General features: G+C 41.1%; 1 pseudogene; it reads left to right on the top strand.

The window, feature by feature from the left end:
- Positions 1-16995: 16995 nt before the first annotated feature.
- Positions 16996-17082, top strand: LOC138441924 (small nucleolar RNA SNORA11; annotated as a pseudogene).
- The last annotated feature ends 1320 nt before the right edge of the window (positions 17083-18402 follow it).

Below are 18402 nucleotides of genomic sequence, written 5' to 3'. Positions count from 1 at the left end.
CCAGCTTCTTTTGTGTATTCTAAGAAAATAGATATTGCAAAAGCAACTTTGGGAAGGATAACAAAGTAATATGTTGATCTTCACATATCTCTCTGGACCCTGGAAGGAATCAAAACAAAACTAATGGAAACCTTCCATTGCTAATGCAAGAGAGTCACTTATGTTGCAAAGGCCATGATGAAAGGACATTTCTCCACACACTGAGTATCAATGTGACTACAGTCTTACCCAAGTGTTTAAAAACATTTGGCCATTTATTCATTCTCAAGTATCTCTTATATCCCTACTAAATGCCAGGCACTGTGATAGGCTGCTGCTGCTGCTGCTGCTAAGTTGCTTCAGTCATGTCTGACTCTGTGCGACTCCATAGACGACAGCCCACCAGGCTCCGCTGTTCCTGGGATTCTCCAGGCAAGAACACTGGAGTGGGTTGCCATTTCCTTCTCCAATGCATGAAAATGAAAAATGAAAGTGAGGTCGCTCAGTCGTGTCCAACTCTTCGCGACCCCATGAACTGCAGCCTACTGGGCTTTTCCGTCCATGGATTTTCCAGGCAAGAGTACTGGAGTGGGGTGCCATCAATTGGACACAAAGAAATTGAAGATACAATCAAGGCTCTCAATAAAGTCACATTCTAGTTTCAAAGAAATAAACCAGTAAACACCACACTCTGCAAGAAATGCTCTGCTATCTATAGACACAGAGTTCTAAAGAAATTTAACCAGAGACATATTTAAGTCAGTCCACCAAGGTTGTGAAAGTCTTCCCCAAACTGGAAATGCTTGATTTGATTCACTAGATGATAAAGTAAAATTGGGCCAGCCAAAGAAGAGGAAGGGTGTTTGAAGAACAAAAACTATCTGTCATAGTAGCATGGAGGATACTATAGAAACAAAAAATATATATTCAGGCTTATAAATGGCCTAATGTATTTGGAATATGGGTTGAAATAAGAGACTGACAGAGAGATAAAGTTGCATGTATATGCCAGGGCCTGATGATGAAAGAATTCATATGCCATGCTAAAAATTTACCTTTATCCTTTAGAATAGAAAGTCACTGAAAATGTTTGAGAAGGAAGTAGCAATACAATATTTGCCTTTTGGAATGATCACCCTCATGGCATTGGAGAAAGTGAATTAATGGAGACAAGAGTGATACAGAAGAAAGATTCGATTGGGATGATCCAGGATAGAATAAAGTGGGCAGCAGTGGGAGCAGAGAGAAAGGGGCTGACTTAAAACACATTGAGGAAATGGAATTTATAGGACATAGCAGCCCTTTGTGATGTGAGTTGAGCAGAAGAGATGAGTCTAGGATGATTCCAGGTTTCTAGCTCATGTGATGAGGTGGAAAGAGAGGCATTCACTAAGCTACTTTTCTCAGTGTTGTATGTGGACCACAGACATCAGAACCACTACAGGTATTTGCAAACAGTGTCGATTCTTCATGCCATCCTACATTTAATGAGTCAGAATTTATATATAATGATGTTTGATACACACTGAACGCAAGTAAAAAATACAGAAAGAGGAGCAGAGAAGATAGTGAGGAAGATAATGAGAAGATAGTGAGGAAGATGATGAGCTTAGTTTAAAGCCTGTTGCTTTTGAGAAGCCAGTGGAATGGCTTCCACATGGATGGGTTCCACGAGCAGTAGGCAATACAGGACCCCAGCTTGGGGAAAGAAAAGGTCTGAAGTTGTTTTCTTTAGGAGTCAACAGCTTTTAAGTGACAGCTAAAGATATAGGTGGTTTTTAAACAAAATCATCCTGGGGCATATAGAAGGAAAGCAACTGGAAAAAGCCTGAAATTAACCCGGGAATATTGAGGCATAGGATATTTCAGGGGAAAGTAGCTCACAAGTAAACATAGCATGTAACAGCACAAAAAACTACTAGGTTCAGCCCTGATTCTACTGAACCAGCAGAGATAAAACCTGTGCAAGCATAGCTTTCCTGATTATTTGAATCCATTCTATCTCTAGAGAAGATAGGAGATTATGTCAGATGGCTACCATTTAAATCTGCAGTGAGAGGTTTCATAATGCCTTTATCGTGAAAGGCTCAGGTCATTTTCTACCTACTTACTCCCCCAAACAAAAAGACTTTGGTCACAACAAGGGAATGCACAGTAGCCAGTTGTGTGGTTGTATGCAGACAAGCTTCATGGACACTTCTCAGATCCCAACTTAGCCCAAGAATGTGGGAAGGAATATAGGAAAGGCAGGCTAACAAAACTTTCTCATGTGTTCTCTGGACTGCTGACGGTTAGAATTGTTACTGGGTTCTGCGCCCCAAAAGACATACTGCATGAGCACTCAGTCATGTCTAACCCTTTGTGACTCCATGAACCATACCCTGCCAGGTTCCTCTGTTCATGGGGTTTCCCAGGCAAGAATGCTGGAGTGGGTTGCCATTTCCTCCTCCAGGGGACCTTCCCAGCCCACATCACCTGCATTGGCAGGCAAATTCTTTACCACTGAGCCACTTGGTAAGTTCCAAAAGACATAGACCAGCCTCCAAGTGACTTAAGAGCAAATGGCTGCAAGAAATTCTTCAAAGGCGATCATCAGGAGCTAGACCCTCAAACACATTCCAGGTTAATGTCACTTCAAGCTGGGCAATGCAGCCCCATAAGGTCCCTCAACAACAGGGACAGAGAGGACTTAATCACTTTCCTATATCCCAAATGCATTCAATTCAAATACTTCAAACATTTAAACTAACCCAATCTATGCAGACTTCAAACAGCAAACTTCGAACAGTGGAATTATCATTCAAAACATTTTCTTCTTATGATCAATAAAATTCATTATATTTGAAAATTCAGACAATTCACACAATATAACACTTAACCATAAGAGACCCATCCCAAAGTAATCATTTCAAAACACAATTTATTTAAAACTATCAGAACTGCTAATGACCTTCTAAGCCATCATTTATGGAAACACTTTCAAGATTTCTATTTGGGCAAGCCATCAAGGAGCTTTTGCGATATTATCCTTGGAGAACAGGAGAAAGCTGATTGGCATAGCTCTGTAGATCATAGAAAGACAGTGGTTATAGCATGTCCAATAATTTAGCTTGTATTCATCAAAGGTTAGAAAGGTAGAAAGCTAAGCTGCACTGATTCTAACCCCAACACACACAATGGTTTAGCAAGTTATTTACTCAAGTCTCTCAGCACTATCTCTCTGTGCCTCAGTCTTCTCATCTATAAAATAGGGATAATATTTTATATATCTTGTATGAGTGTTGAGAGTGTTAAATAAGGTAATCAGTATAAACACATAGCAAGTACTCTAATGTGTTTGCTCTAATTTTTCATTATAAAAACGAAAAAGTAAAGCACCATTTCGATCTGCATATCATGTGAGTTAAAAGAAATTAAGGAAAAAATCCTCAGCATGAATAAAGTATTTTCATTTTTTAAAAACAAGGCTCTTAAACACACGCTTCTAAAGTTCAAATGCGGCCTATTTGATAAAACTAGTATACATTATCTCTTCAGCAATATTTGACTTTTAGCCTAAATAGATGCCACAGAATTCCATTGGGTTGGAAAATTTCTTGTAGAGGAGAATAAGTACTTTAATTCCCTTAATTTCCGGCTTTAAAGCATTGAGAAAGGTTCTTAACTCTGACCCCATATCCTCGTTCATGGAAATATTTCACTATGTTGGAAGCACTTTCATTAAGATTAAAAATTAGACGATGTAGCAGTTTTGTTACTGCATTTCTCTTTCTCTTTCAGTAGAAACACCAAACTTGTCCCAAAGTTTATCATTTATGGAACATATGTCAAGAGCTAAGGCCTAGCAATGGTGAACTACAATCTTCAGATATCAATAAAACCACTATTTTTCATCCTTATTATTCATTGCATTTAAATCATGACAGTTCAAGCATTGCCTCATCACATATCATCTCAGTGGGAGAGATAAATCTTATTAGACAGAGTTCATTAAATATTAAGTATAGAATTGAAGCTCAGTACTTATACCAATGATCACCAACACAAGTATAGGGATCATCCATATAATGGAAATAAGAGAAGCAGGTTGGGAAAGGGGAAGACTGAGACAAACTAAAAAGTCCATGCCCTTTCTAAAGTGAGCAGTGGCAGCAACATGGTTTACTTCAGTTCTCCGTATATAAGAACATAAGCCCAGTGTTGCCAGCTTGGTTTTTCAAAAGCCTGAAGTCACATTTGTATGTAAAATATTCTGAATTCTAAATATTAGCGTCAAGTTCTATGAAAAACAAATGAACAACAGAGGCCAAATAAAAATCCTTTGTGCCAAATTCAATCCATGGGCCATCAGACTGCAATTTCTGATTTATAAATCATCATTATGATCACCATATGGCCAACCCTGGCAGAATCTCAAGAGTGGCCACTAATGTGAACACTTTCCTTCTGACTACCTATGACTAGCTTTGTTCTTCCCTCCATATCAACCAAGATTCACCAGATAATGTTAAAGAGAACATGGAAAAGATGTTTCAAAGAAGTAAACTTGCCCAGCTAATTATCTCCAGTCCATCTATTAAATTATTTTAATTTACCCAAGATACCCTCAAACGCTTTCTTTGGCAAGTCCTGGGCCGTTGGTATTAAAAGGCCTGCCTGATGATGCAGGAGCAAAGAGGCAGGTCTATCTCAGTTCTGGAGGACCCCTCCCCCATCAGGCCAGTTGACCTTGACGGGAAGGGTGGTGAAAAACGGCTGGCTCTCATGCCCACTGACATTTGGAAGCACAGGTGCAGCCCAGAGCCCTGGCAGGATTCAGCCAGGCGCTCCTGTGACAAGCCCAAGCCTGAGGGGTGGACTCCCCTGACAGTCTAAGCAGGAGGCTGAATCTGTCACTGTCTGGCTGGAACGGCTGAAGCGGCTGTCTGGGACAAGTGCTGACACCAGACGCCTGAACAGGGGCTCAGTCAAGCAGGCATTTGTTACAGAAAACTCCCCTAACTCATATTTCACAGTGATCAGAGGCGGTGAGGTGGAGACCCAAAGAGGCTCATCACCGGAGTATTAGCCATGGTGGTTATCACACAGGGACAGCTGGGCTGAAGCCAGAGAAGCCCTCTTTGGCAACAACAAATGTTCAGTGCCCTGGGGTGGTACATCCTCCCCCATCCCCCATCTCCCATCCTCCAACGTGTGGCACTCCAACACCCCCTTGAGGCTCTGAATGGAAAGAACACGAGGAGGATGCGCTGGGCAGGGGAGGAAGGCACAGACTTGGAGGTAAGGAGAGCCTTGAGACTGGGCCCTGCCTATGGTCATTCAGACCCAGGCCCTGGCCTCTTCTTTCCATAGCCTCTCCTGATTTAAAGCAATGAGAGTCCCTTGGGACTTATCCTTCTACAGAAAAGGGTTTTATTTTTTTCTTTCGTCAATGCTGCTCTCCAGGGCACTCCACAATGCTCATTGCCGAGCACAGTTGGTCTGATGGAATTGAAAGACAAATGAAAGAGGCAGAGGAAATGTCATCAAATTTAGTTTTTGTCTCAGGAGTTTCACGAACAACTACGTGTCCCCCCACCCCATTTTGCTAATTACATTGGCATGGCAATCAGGAGTGGTGATTATTTCCAAGCATCTCACCCATTAACTAGGATGCCCCACAACCCTGCTCCAAAGGCCATCCTGTATTGTTAGTGATTTCCCTCCTTTGGGAAACTTGAGAACCAAGTTTAAAATAATAAGAAAAGACAAAATCTTTCTTGATTAACCCTGACTCTTTTGAATTCAAAACCTAAATAGCTTTGACATGACTAGAGATCCTCAGTTACAGACTTACAAATTGGACAATAGAAATAATCACTAGAATACTCACAAATATCTTAGTATCATATTTAATCATTATGGTGACAGTAATAATACTAACAGTAACCACTTACCTTTACTGGACACTTAGCATGTAACAAGCCTTCTTCTAAGCATTTACATGGACAGTAATGAATTCTCACAATAACAAATGAGATAGGAATATTATTATCCCAATATTACAGGAGAGGACACTAGGGTCCAGTCTTAATTGTTCAAGTCACATAGCTTGAAAGAGGCAAAATCTGAATTACAAGTAAACAGTGCCTTTACACATAGTACTATTAGTGCTACTAAGGGATGATGGTGAAAGAACTCAATTTAGGATTAGAACACCTTGATTTAGTCTTAATACATAAGTAACACCTACCAATTAAAGAGGAAAAAGATGACTACTCCAACAGAAAAGTGAAGCAAAAAAAAATAGAAAATTTACATAAAATTTTGACACGTGACTGAAAAAAAACACATATAAAATCTCACTAGTATTCAGATATTTGAAAATTACAGCAACATATGTTAGCTTTTGCCTATCATATTGAAAAATATGTTAAAATTATAATATCCAGAGTAGGTAAGAGTGTACTATCAGCCACTAGGGGAAAAAGTGTTGATTTATATAACATTTCTGAGGGGCAGCCTGATAATATATGTCAAAATCTTGCAAGTGGTTTATATCTTCTCTGGTAGTTTTAAAACACCGCTGTAAATTCTTTGACACTCCCTTCATTGAGAGGTAGCGAATCTACATTCTCTCCTCTCTGAAATGGGGCAGGGTTGTGACTGCTTCAACCAGCAAAAAATGACACCAAGTAACCTTCCAGGCTAGTTCATAAAGCCCATATATACCTGCCCTGTGCCACTGACATATTCTTGGAGCCCTGAGCCAATTAATAAAAGTATTAGACGAATATCACCAGGCTCGAGTGGCCACATGTAGGAACAACATTCAGCAGTCCTAGCGGAGCCCAGCCTCTTAGTCTCCCAGCTGAGATCCCAGACCTCACAGAGCAGGAAACTACCACCCCTGCTGTGTCCTCTCTGAATTTCTGACATTCAAGAGCATAATAAAATGGTGGTTATTTAATGCCGCTAAGTTTAGGATCGGTTTCTTACACAGTAACAGATAACTGGAATAATCTCTTACACAGGGATGACTCCTCTCAAGTCTATTCTAAGGAAAGAGAGACAGGCAAAAGAATTACATACAAAGATGTTTGTGGCATCATTGTTTAAAATAAGGTAAAATGGGAAACATATTTAAATAATAAGGGCTTTCTTCATCCACTGATGAAGTGTGGCTATTTAAAATCAAGTTTTGGGGACTTCCCTGGTGGTCCAACAGCTAAGACTCTGCGCTCCCAATGCCGGGGCCTTGGGTTTGATCCCTGGTCAGGGAACTAGATCCCACATGCCCCAAGTAAGTGTTCACAGGCTGCAACTAAAGATCTCATATGCCACAACTAAAAAGACCCAGTGCAGCCAAATAAATATTTTTAAAAAATAATAATAAAGCACAGCAATGCAGATAATTTAAATGAGCCCTTTAAGAAAAAGAAATCAAGTTTTATAAAACTATTAATATGGGAAAAAACCCTTCATAACATATCTAAGAGGAGTTTTTAAATAATATAGAATGCAGAAGTTCACTTTTTGGGGATAAAGTAAACATAATGCAATAAAACTGGATGAAAATATTCCAAAATTTAAATAATGGTTATTGAGTTGTCATCTTATGGGTGATTTTTATTTCCTTCTTGATTTTCTGCATTTCTAAAATGCATAAAAGTAGTAGACAGTGTGCTAATAATACATGATATGACCTCATTAAATCTATGTAACTTTTAAGAAATCTTTTATGGAAGACTTAAGTTCAAATTCCAGCAATATCTATCTTATCTATCAAACCAAGATACGGATTATTATGAGGTTAAATGACATAATAACTAAGTTCCTGCACCATGAACCCAGTAGGCATTCAGTCAATGGCTTTTTAAATTCAATAATAAGCACTTTGGCCAAATCTTCAAACACCAATCAGAATGAGCATTTGAAATAAATTCTAGAGCTCCCAAAAGAATAAAGAACATTAAGGTTTGACCTTGTGTTTTACCACTCATCTAAAATAAGTGGGATTTGGCCAAATTGCAAACCACTGTGGCAAACTACTGTGTCTCTCACTGCCACGTTTTGACCTTTTCTTTTCTCCCCGACCCGCCACCCCCCACCCCCCAGAAACAGTAGTTTAATGAATGGAGGAGCTTACATGTCTGTAGCAGGGTCCTGGAATGACACCCCACGGTGTGCAGCAGATAGTGGGCAGGACTTGGTGGCTGTCTTCTCATCAGGGGAAGAGGAGATTACCAGTTACAAGAGAATTGATGTCAGGTTTTGCCGCATTAGTTACCAGGGAAACCACCAGAGGGGCATGCCCTTTATGCCCTTGTTGATTAAAACAATCGTAAGCTGGAGCCTGGGGCAAGTACTTAGGACGGTCAGTCAAATGCAAATGGTATAAGTGAAACAGGCATTTGAAGGCCAAAAGATGTACAGAGAGCAAGAGAACAACCATCTTGAGTGGCATGACCATACACTCTACCCCAATGTAACACACATGATCCTTAAAATCTTGGTCCTCCTCTCTTCTTCAGTTCTCTGGGATCAGGTGTGTAGAGGGGGACTGCAACCAGATCAAGAGTAAGATACACCTGATCACACCTGCTCACAATGTAATCAATAAAGACATCTGGTGACAAGAATTTTGACTGTTTATAATCTTAACCCTTGAAAATCCTAATATCTGGCAAAAACCAAGAAGCAAGTTACTGTGATTTCCTGACTGGAAAAATTAATACTTCAATCTTCAGCCAAAGGAAGGTAAAGCCAAAGGAAGGAAGCCAAAGGAAGACCCATTCAGCAATTAATGTTTCAATATTTTATCCTATTTAAAATAACCCATGAATTCTCTTCTTTTAACTTTAGTTTCAAATTATCAAAATCCAAAGAGACTATTTTAGATAGACGTTCCCCCAAACAATTATTTCTAAAGAGTTTACCTAAAATCTCTTTTATCTTCTTTATTCTTAGAGATCACAGAAGATTAAAGTTTCAGAGAGGTCAGGTAGATCATTTACATCTCAAAGGCATAATAGAAGTACCAATTCCTTCTAGAAACCTAGCTTAACCAATTATAAAAACTCACTTTGATACAATACCAGGGCCATTAAGAGGCTATCGTCCTCTAGATCTCTTGGCAGCTCCCATTAAACCAGGATAGCCCCCACAAGGCCCCATGTAACAGTAGACAGCCACCTACTCCAGAATTCCCTCCTCCCTCACAACATCTTTCAGAGTCATCCCTGGAAGTTTTGGGCCCCATATGTCAGCTGTCGGCCAGCCAGGAATTATACCTGCAACTCTCAGACCTTAGTGGACAGTACCTGCAACTTTTCATTCCAGTCCTATATTTCTTGACATCTCAGCTCTCATGGGAGTTTCCTTGGTCTCCTGGCCGGTTCTGCCAATTGTTAGGTTGCACCATACTGCTCTATGAGGCCTATACTTACCCAGCTTCAAGACCAAAGAAAGAGCTAGGAGTCAGCCACAGAGAAATCAGTGGTCTAATGGATGGGGAAACTCACACGTATGGAGCAAGGTCCTGGAGTGACACCCCAGCACGTGCAGCAGAAGGCAGGCAGGACTTGGCTGTCTTCTCTTCGGGGGGGAAGGGGAAATTCTCATCCTGACCTTATTTATTACTACTGGTAATAAAAAGTAATAAATTTACTGTTAATAAATAGATGGACAAAAAATAAAAATAAAAAAAATAAATAGATGGACAAGCACCAAGTTCTTCTGCTATGCCTAGTAGATGATAAACAAATAGCTGAGGTAAAGTGGAGAGGCTGGGCAGCAGTTGACTTTCCTCTCTGATGTGGAAGCCCTTTTCATTATTAACTGTATCTGTTCCCACTGGGAGTGTGAAGAACATCTTAGACTGAAAGCCTTCCAGTGATCTATAAAGAACCACCCCTCTTACCTCCCTGGTTCATATTCTCCTCTTCATTCCCAGGCCACATTGCTGTGACTTTATTAAATTAACATGTATTAAGCAGAGCCCTAGAGTGTCAAATGATGAGCCATAGTTCAACTAAAGATCACAAAGAAACCAGAATAGAGAAGTGTATCACTCAAAGGTTCTGGAGAAGGTACACAACACATACCTGGAGGTGCCCATGGGGAAGCCAAGACAGGGTACAGGCAGAGAGCACGTGGCTTTTTTAGGGACCATTGATGGACTGCTTTGGGATTCCCAGACTAAGGTCAGATGGCTCAATTCAAAGCAAAAACAGCAGAGTTTCAGTAAGCTTCTAAGAGCACACAAGGGGAAGGAAGGCCCTGGGAAGACTACTGCTCACAAAGACTGCTGGAGAAGTTACATCAGGAGTTTACATTTGAGTTTGTGATTGTGCGCGCTGTTCTCTACAAACTGTCATCTAGGGCATGCAACTTTGGGATGGGCTAGTGTCAGGTCACAGGGAAGGCAATGGCACCCCACTCCAGTACTCTTGCCTGGAAAATCCCATGGACAGTGGAGCCTGGTAGGCTGCAGTCCATGGGGTCACTAAGAGTCAGACACGACTGAGCCACTTCCCTTTCACTTTTCACTTTCATGCACTGGAGAAGGAAATGGCAACCCACTCCACTATTCTTGCCTGGAGAATCCCAGGGACGGCAGAGCCTGGTGGGCTTCCGTCTATGGGGTCGCACAGAGTCGGACACAGCTGATGCAACTTAGCAGCAGCAGCAGCAGCAGCAGCAGCAGCAGTGTCAGGTCAAGGCCCTACAGGCCACTTGGCACCAAATCATGCCAAGACAGCAACATCATGGAGTAGTTTAGCTGACTTCTTGGCACATATGTACATTCTTGATCATAAACAATAAATAACATAAATGAATAAACAATATAAATAAATAGCAACAGGAGCTAAATTCTGTTGAGACCCCCCCCCCCCCCCCCACCCTGTGACAGCACTGTTCTCAGCACTCTGCTTGCAGCCCTTCTCTTGTGTGAGGAATCAGAAACACAGAGGAGGGAAGTAACCTACTGAGCTAGAGAGCAAGAGAGCATGTCTTCCCCTAAAAAGAAAAGGAAGAATGGAATGCTTATGCCCATTTTCTCCTTCAAAGGCTGTAGAAGAAGAAAAGAGAAGAAGAGACGCTGTAGAAATTTATCCCTCCACCCACTATGACTTGGCTGAACGAGAACCTGAAAAGTTATGAAGAGAAAGCTTTGGTAGGACTGAGGACAGCTGATAGATTTCATCATTAGGTTGAGTACTTAGTTATCATAAATTATTCACATTCCTGTTTCTCATCTGTAAAATGTATATATGTTGCATTTAACATCAACAATTAAAAATTTTCAGTTTTAATTTTGTTACAAACCCAGAGGAATTAAGTATCACATAAACAGAGTATTCAGCTCCAATTCTTATTGTGTAATATAACCCTAACCTAGCCTGTAAGCTTTATAAAAATACAGATTCTTTTACTTCATTGTATTCCCTACAATACTATGTATACAGTGATTTACCTACAAAGCTTTCCCATCAATGAACTTACAACAAAAGAAACTGTAAGGAAAACATCTCATTGGCTATTCAACTTACAACTCAAGAAGGAAGAAAATACACGCAGCTCAGCTTACTAATTATTCATTCATATGTCAATTTGAGGCATAGGAAAAGATTTTCCCATAGAAGGTGTATAATATATGTCTTTGAATACAAAAATAACTAGAGTTCAGATTCATCTAAGTTTCAAATGAAAGCACTAACATCTTACCCCACAAATAAGACATTAGCATTGCACGTCTGGACCTGGGGTAGCACATGAAATATAAAGCATGGAGAATGGGGGAATGGGGATGAAACATGGGCACCATGAGTCTGGAGACTGAGAGAGCAGTCCAGGGCAGGTACTACTTGGTCAGCTCTCCTGCCCCAACTAGATGCTCTAGCCCATCGCTAGAGACAAGTGGCAAGCCAGAGGGGCTGTAGGTGGGAGTGATCTTGGTGAGGCAGCAGTGAGCAGGGGCATGAAGTGAGATCTTAATTCCCCTTCCTGGAATTGAACCTGGGTAGCCTGGATGAGAACCAGGAATCCTAGTCACCAGATCAGCAAGGACAAAAGGCCAGAAGGTATTTTTCCCTGGATCTTTGTCCCCAGTGAAAAATGTATTTGTTATGGAGGCAAAAACTGTAAATTCAGGTACAAGGTTTGCCATTAGAACTAGCTCAACAATAAGTGGGAGATCACACAGAGAAATGGTTTGTTTAGTTAAGATAGAAGCAACGCAGAGATGCATACCTGGAGAGAAAAGGTGTGGGTGTCCCCGCTAGTGAGGAGGAGTGCAATAAAGAGGCAGTCAAGTCATTTATACAGGTAAACTCTTTCCAGTCTTTGCTCACCTCTAGCCAATTATCTGTTTTCTTTTGCCATACCTGACCTACCCTGGGACCCTCCCCTAGGTACGCATGCACCCCTCAGCCAAAATAGATCTTGAATCGAAGGCTTCTGGGAGGAGCAAGACTCATTATGGCCTGGCATTATCCCCTGACTTTTTGACCCCCAAGGACCCTTTCCGCATACACGTAGTGTCTTCCTTGTCCCAAAACATGGGGAGGGAGAGTGGAGATCCCTTAATCCTTTACTCAAACAGGGTTTTGCCCCTCTTTATCCTTGCCATGACAATTATCTCAAATTGTTTAAAGAGAGAAGCACTACCCATTTATTCTGTTTCTGTTGTTACTTCCATTTCAGAGGGCAAACAGGAGTCTGGAGCCCACCTATCTCCTATCTCAGGAAATGCAAACAGGAGGCCTGCTGTAAATGTCTAACCTGAACCCATCTATCTCCTGCCTCTGGAGAGAGTTCTGTAGCAGAAAAGGAGAGGGAAAGAAACGGGACCAGGGACGCACTGTTGTCCAGTAGGAAGTAAGGCAAATCCAGCCACCTATGGCCAGGGAGGGCTTTCTCGTGTTACCACCTGGCAGACCCTGGGCTCATTATTTAATCTCTGCCTGGTACACAGCAATAATCAAGTATTCACTCCATGATGAATACAGTTTTAAGCACTTTACAGGTATTACCTCATTTAATTCTTAAATATTCTTAGGAAAGAGAGGTCCAGAAAAGCTAAGTATCCTGGACAATGATGCCACCCAGGTCACCCCTCCTGAAGGCCTGTTGCCCCAACTGCTGGCAGAGAGCTGTCCACTCCCAGCCCCTCAAGGATGCCTCACCAACTACTCAAGCCAATACCCCTCAGGGTGACCCACCTCCAGTGACTGACCCCTGTGAGTGTATCTCTGCCCTGCTTAAGGCTCCAGAGCTTCGCTTCATGGCTGCCCACCTTGTCCCTCTGCCCTGTCCTGCTCCTATGGCCTTCTTCTTTCATATGTTAGGCCAATAACACACCAGAATGAAAAACTTGTACACTAAACTCAGGCTTCACTGGTGGCTCAGCAGTAAAGAATCCGCCTGCAATGCTCGAGCCACAAGAGACGAGGGTTCGATCCCTGGGTTGGGAGGATCCCCTGGAGAAGGGAATGGCAACTCACTCCAGTATTCTTGACTGGAGAATTCCATGGACAGAGGAGCCTGGTGGGCTACAGCCCATGGGGTCACAAAGAGTTGGACACAACTGAAGTGACTTGGCATGCACACACACACATACTAAACTCATCTCAGAGTCTGTATCTGAGAAAATCCAAACTAGCACACTAAGTAACTTGCTCAGGACCCAAGGATCCCCAGTGGGGACCCCAATACAAGCAGAATGGTTCCAGAGCCTGAGCTTCTAACTGTCCTGTTCCACTGCCTTACAACCAGAGCCTTCATTACCCAAGACTCCTACCACAGTCTACACAAACTCTGACTTTTCATTAGGTAGATGGTTCAGGCAAAGATTTTGTCTCCCAACCGCCACACAGAATTTTAGCCGTATAAGGGAGAGGCATGCAGCCTTCTGTCTCTGGAACTAGATCTTATATTAACAGAATCTACCCTAATTTCATCTCTCCCCCTTTTTCAAAGTATTCTCAGTGGCATGCTAAGTCAGTAAGAATTTAAGATTTCCTGAACCTCAGAACTGAAGATTAGAGGACAGAAAATAAAGTCCACAGAGCAAGCTTCCTCTTTGGATATCCTAGCTTAAAACTGACCTTTTTAAAATATGGTGAGAGATTGTCCACCCAGTCTAAGAAGCTAATTTTCTAAAAGATCACTTTCCATGATGGACAGGGTAAGAAAAATATTTTTCAAGTTAGTATTTTCTTCCACTCTGTTGATATCCTCAGTTTAACTTCCAATTTCCATAATATAGAAGGCCAAAATACCCTGATGCTGATTTAAACAACTGTCAGTTCCCCAATATACCTTGTTTTGATTTTGCTTTCTTTCTGCTTTTGCTATGGGGTTCATAGATGCCTCTTCTGCAGTCACAGTATTTCATTTACAAACATGTCACACTGTCTAAATTTAACCTAATTAGCAAGCCAGGGAACCTAATTAGCAAGCCAGGGCACCTAATTCTCAGGCATTTTCCCACTCCTCCAGACCCCCTCACTCCAATAGTCTCAGTTGTCAATGCAAAGTCATTTCCAAAAACCACGACAGGATAAATGGAAACTGGTCTTTACCACGGAGAAAACAGTCCCGTCCTCCCTATTTTCTGGGACCTGACTTTCTTTAGGGGTTTTTAAATCTCATTAAAGACTACAACAAGTTCCACAGCTGCTGAGGAGCCTCAGGATAATTCAAGCTGATGCCTTTCATTCCACTTCCTGGAGTGCTGGTAACCAGGATGGGGCAGTCACTACTGTGAACCCCATCTTAGATCTGTGCTGTTCAGCGAAGTCATGGTGTTCGCTCATTATGCAGTGCATTTTCACCTTGCCTCCAATTGTTCTGGTCATGTCAAAGATAGAGCTTTGATGCATACATTGCATTGAAGAAAAGAGGAAAAAGTAACAGAAAGAAAGGAGTAGGATTAGCAGCTCAAAAGTTTTAAAACTTTTGATCTCATTGAAATGAAAACATACTTTATCTACCTTCTTCAGATGTTACTGATTGCATTAATTCCAGACATAAGTAAGTCAGTAGGTGCCTTTTTTTTTTCCCAAGCTGGTGACGTTTTTCTACAGGGAGCCTGCAAAGGAAAACTGTCTCTCTCGTAGTGCTCCTAGGCAAAGCATTGAAGTACAATCCCAACAAAATCAAAGTGACAGCTAGAAGGCACCCCTAATTGCCAGCTCACTGAGTTCTTTCAGGACTTGAATACAATTGTCAATTATCAGGGTCTCTTTGTAGACTAGACAAGTAACAATGAATGTAAGGTCTAAATCAAACTTGCCAAAAAGACATTGCTACATTTTCACATCTGATAGCAGTATCCAACAGCAAACCCAAAATCAAATGTAAACTAAGATATTAGGAAAAGGCATCAAAGCAACTATAAAGCAAATTATTAAAATCTGTTAGTAACTGTGTTTAATGCAAAGTCACATGGTCACAGTTAACATATTTTCCACACCAAAAATGAACACATATCTAGTACATGGTCTGACCATAAAAATTACTTCAATAACTCTCTTAGTGAGTGACCCCTGCATGCTACACACTCACTTTTCTCAGCACTGCAGGTGAAGTTGTGAACAAAACAGGCACGGTCCCTGCCCTCATGGAAGTTACATTCTAATAACAGCTATACACAAATTTTAATATTCCTTAATCACATATCTTTCATCCCCTTCACAAATAAATCATAAGAAAATAATGGGAAAGGGTTGTAAATTGGACCGAGAAATACTCAGGAACTAAGTCGCTGGGGGACACTGAAGGGACTCACTCTCTTTACTGCCATCTCACTTCACAGACTAAATGACAGAACTTTATATCCATCCAGTCCAGTCCCCTTCAATGCCAAATCACATTCAAATCATTGTAGACTAAAGAGAATCTGTGCCACTTTTAAATGTCTTACATGGCATTTGAAGGAGACTGGTTCTACTGGACAAGAAAAAGGAGAAATGGAGCTGTCGCTTCCTCTCTAGGCTTTTAAGACCACAGTTATTTCTATCAGGGGAAATGAGAAAAGAATCACATGACTTACAAGCCCCTGGAGGGAGGTCTTACTGGATAAAGAATCACTGTTACTATTTAATACACTATTCAGAGAGCTGAAAGGGAGCAGTAAGCAGGTATCCATGCTCTTGCTCCCTTGACACTTAGTTCTGTTTGTCCAAATTCTCCTTTTAATGTTTCTCGCTTTCCTGTTGGCTGTTGTAGCATGCACTCAAAGTAGAAGTGGGGTTAGTAAGTTGGAAATACTGTCTCACTTACATGGCTTGTTATTGGAGAAAATGGGAATGAAAGAACTGATTTTCTTCTCCCTGTCTATATAAATTCCAAACTAAGCACCTTCACTCATTCTTCTGATTCTATCCATCATTAATGTCTAACTCCAAATCTCTGAATCTAGGTAAATTTAGTAGATGCCATACTAGTATTTAATACTCAACAGAGCCAGCACTGGGATCATGGCTTCCCCCATGCTCTACATACTGATTCTCTTCACATATCCTATGTCTCAATGAAGGGCACCACCATCATGTCCAAAGTCACCGACCACTCAAGAAAAACTAACAGGAACATGCAACAGTCACCTACAACAACAGTTGAGAACCAGGAAAAGATACTGCTGAAAGAATTTTTTAAAGACAGAAACAAAGGAAAAACATCCATGTTGATGGATTGGAAGACATAATAGGGTTAAGATGTCCAATTTCTATCAATGGTGGTGCCATAAAAAATTTGAGAAAGAGAATGAATAAGAGGCCACATTATTAGAAAATAACTTGGAAAAAAATACTAAGAGATGTGAACAGACAGGGGGAAACAGGCAGGAATGAAAAATGGATGCTGGACTTGACATGTGGACCTCTCCAGCCCTTCCTTCCTATTGTCAGAGTTTAGAGAGGGTTGAAATATGGGAAGAGATTAAGGGAATTGATCTCTACATCCACTTCCTTGCCCCATCCCTATTTAAATCCATCTTCTTTAGCCATGTCATTTTTCTTTTTCACTTAAAATGTCTTTCACCTGACATAAATCTGGGCTCATGGTGACAAGGGGTACAAAACTTGCAGCCTTCCTATGAACAAACACCCAACACATCCCCTGCACTTCCATGTGGCTTCTGGGCAGGACCAATGGAATGGGGCTGAATATTGGAAGGAAAGCTACAGTATTTAGTGGGGAAGCTTGCCACCTACAGCCTGTCTGGTCCGTGCATGGGTGGACCATGAGAGACCTTATAAAGGCTTTGAACGGAGAAAGAAAAATAGATTACAAGAATATGCCATTCTGAAAAAAAAAAAGCAAAACTATGGAAACAATGATAAGATCAGGAGATTTGGGGGAGATGAAAAAAGACTACAGTTTTTATAAGCAGCGAATATACTTTGAAAGACATTATAAAGATGGATATATGTTATTAAACCTTTGTCCAAACCCATAGAATGTGCAACACTACTTATTTCATTAAAGTTAATCCTAAGATGAACTGGAGGGAAAAAGTCTTTGATTTTTGTTATCATCCCCACTCTGCCCAACAGAAACCATAGTAATCAATTCTCTGTTCCAAGTTATTTATAAATATGTTGAAAAATTCTGTCTTCAGATTTAATGTGTTCAGTGTACATTTCCTTTCTCTCCACTTTCTAAGCTGAAAACAATACCCTATCAGTTATCACCCAATGAGCTGTAAAACATTCAAGGTTGCGCTTTCTCCACAAAGTGAAGAGAAAGCCATAGAATATCTTAAAAGAAAATGTACACTTCAGAAAAATGTGGAATGTGGGGAAGGATGGGGAATAAACTCCCCCCAACCCAAGGAGAGACTCATAAGACTACACTGTGTTTCCAGTAGACAAATTAGCAGGACCTGTGCAAGTGATTTTTGCATAAACAACAAAGACCTTTCCAAGTATTTCCTTCAGTCCATTGAGCAGTAAGCCCCAAAGCAGCCCTGACTGGGAGGAAGAAGCCAGAGGCTATCAGCCAAGGGACACTGGAGTCTTTGCTTTTATGTCATTTATTTCTTTTAAGTGACCTCTGCCACTTTGGCTTTATGTGTGGGCACTCATCCTTTACAAGCAAATACAATTGTGAGGCATTTTCCTCTGTGTATAGTTAGATAATGAATTCTTCCTGTTGAAAAGTGACCTCAAGAGCCCGGGACCTCATTTCATTTCAATTTGTGCCAATGAACCACTTGACAAATAGCTCTTTTTAGAGTCATGTATAACTTTGGGTTTCAGTCCTAAGCATTGTTGTGCTTCTGACAAGGACAAATCGGGCTGTACAATGTGTTTCCTATCCTCTGCAGGGCCAGTGATTACAGAAGTAGCTGGGTGGGATCAGCATTGAGAATTTCGCTGTGATTCATTTGCTTTGAGTACAATTACTACAAAATCACAAAGTCCTGGATGGGCT

Source organism: Ovis canadensis, chromosome 5 (genome assembly GCF_042477335.2).
Source record: "Ovis canadensis isolate MfBH-ARS-UI-01 breed Bighorn chromosome 5, ARS-UI_OviCan_v2, whole genome shotgun sequence".
NCBI classification, from domain to species: Eukaryota; Metazoa; Chordata; class Mammalia; order Artiodactyla; family Bovidae; genus Ovis; species Ovis canadensis.
Note: the sequence above shows the minus strand (reverse complement) of the source record. Positions and strands in the feature narration are given on the sequence as shown.